The following is a 1,845-nucleotide window of genomic DNA, read 5'->3' as shown; positions in this document are numbered from 1 at the left end:
ACTGCTCTAGTTACATCACAATTTGGTATGTTGCTTTTTCATTTTCATCCATTTCAAAATAGTTTCTAATTTCTCTCGATTTCTTTATTCTATGGGTTATTCAGACATATATTATTATTTATTATTATTATATTTTACTATTAGCATTTATTTATATTAGATATGTTACATTTATCTGCATTCACATATACTGGCATGCTGAATTTACTCCTGGACCGTAAGTTTTTGTTTCTTCAGTTTCTTCTGGGACATATTTTTCTTTTGTGCAGCCTCTTCTTTTGGTTTAGGAACCATCTGCCCTTTTTCTGTGAGGATCATCTCAGTGTGGCAGGGAGAGCTCACGGAGGGGTTAATCCGCCCATGAGCTCTGTAAGTTCTGCGCCTCATCTCGGGAGTGTCGTTCACCTGGATGTGCTCCATGACCAGAGACTCTACATCTAAACCCTTAAGTTCAGCATCACTGTCTGCATTTTTAAGCATGTGCAGTGAAAATTCAGCACTCTTTTTGGGTCACCGACCCTGCATCCAGCCCCATGGTTTGGCCTGGACACATCTACCCACTTTATCATTGTAACAAAGGAATGGCACACTTTGCTCCTGTAAAGTGACATCCTTCAGATACTTGCTGGCTGTTCAGATACACATACCCTTGATGGCTTGGGCAGTTTCCTGAGAGTTCTTAAAATAAACACGAAGAATCAACCCTCTTGATTTACATGATTTTGTGGGGTTTTCTGTGTCAAGTGAATCGCAAACCACTTTCAGAGTTCACCTCAGATCGTTTATGGGAAGAGGTAGAATTATATTACTTAGTTTACAAATATTGAAGATGTTTCTATATAGCTTTCTATTATTTATTTCTAATTTAATTCCATTGTAGTCAGGGAAAATAGTTTTTCTTTTTATCACTGCTTTTCAGAAAATTGATTATATATGATGTGTCTTGGTTTAATTTTATGTTCTTGTGCTTGGGATTTATGCTTGGATGATGAACACAATGCGATATACATATGATGTATTATTGAATTGTGCACTTGAAACCTAACCAATGTCACCCCAATAAATTTAATAAAAAAATAAAAGTAGACTTATCTTTTTTATTTTCTCCTCCTATTCTAACTTCTATTAGAATGATTAAGATTTTCAAGACCTTGGAACTGTGAGTTTATAGTTTTCATGAAGTTTTAGAGCTTCAGTCATTATTTCTTCAAATATTTTTTTCCCTCTTATTCCTGCTAAGGACTCTAATTATGTATTTATTAGATTGCTTGAAATAATTTTCATTTCATTGATACTCTTTATTTACTTATTAATTTTTTTTGGTGTATTTGCTTTTGGATGGTTTCTGTTTCTATGTCTTCATGTTCACTAATCTTTTTATTGGCAAATGGCTAATCTACCACTAGATACTGACTCTGTATTTTTTTTTCTCAGACATTGTAATTTTCAGAAGTTTCTTAGGCTGTTTTTCATATCATCTATATCTCTACTTATTTTTTTTGACTCTGGAATATAGTTAACTTTTTAAAATGTTAATCATAAATCTACTTATCATTTTCTGTTTTTTAATTCTGTTTCTTGTCTCTCTGTTTACCTTTTCTTGCCTTCTTGTGAGTTACTTGGGCTTTTGAATTTCATTTTCATTTATCTCTAGTATTTTTTAAATATAATATTGTATATATTTTTATTGGTTGCTCTAGATAATATATTTTCATTGGTTGCTCTAGGTATTAAAATATACATATGTAATATATCACAGTCTCCTTGTATCAACATTTTACCACTTTGAATTAAATGTAAAACCCTTATTTTCCTTTAGGTCCCTCTATAGTTTGCACTTTTATA

General features: G+C 32.2%; 1 pseudogene; it reads right to left on the bottom strand.

Annotated features, from left to right (window-relative positions):
• Positions 1 to 204: 204 nt before the first annotated feature.
• LOC105293661 lies at positions 205 to 660 on the bottom strand (annotated as a pseudogene).
• Positions 661 to 1,845: the final 1,185 nt, after the last annotated feature.

The sequence above is a fragment of the Pteropus vampyrus genome, unplaced genomic scaffold (genome assembly GCF_000151845.1).
Source record: "Pteropus vampyrus isolate Shadow unplaced genomic scaffold, Pvam_2.0 Scaffold3, whole genome shotgun sequence".
NCBI classification, from domain to species: domain Eukaryota; kingdom Metazoa; phylum Chordata; class Mammalia; order Chiroptera; family Pteropodidae; genus Pteropus; species Pteropus vampyrus.
Note: the sequence above shows the minus strand (reverse complement) of the source record. Positions and strands in the feature narration are given on the sequence as shown.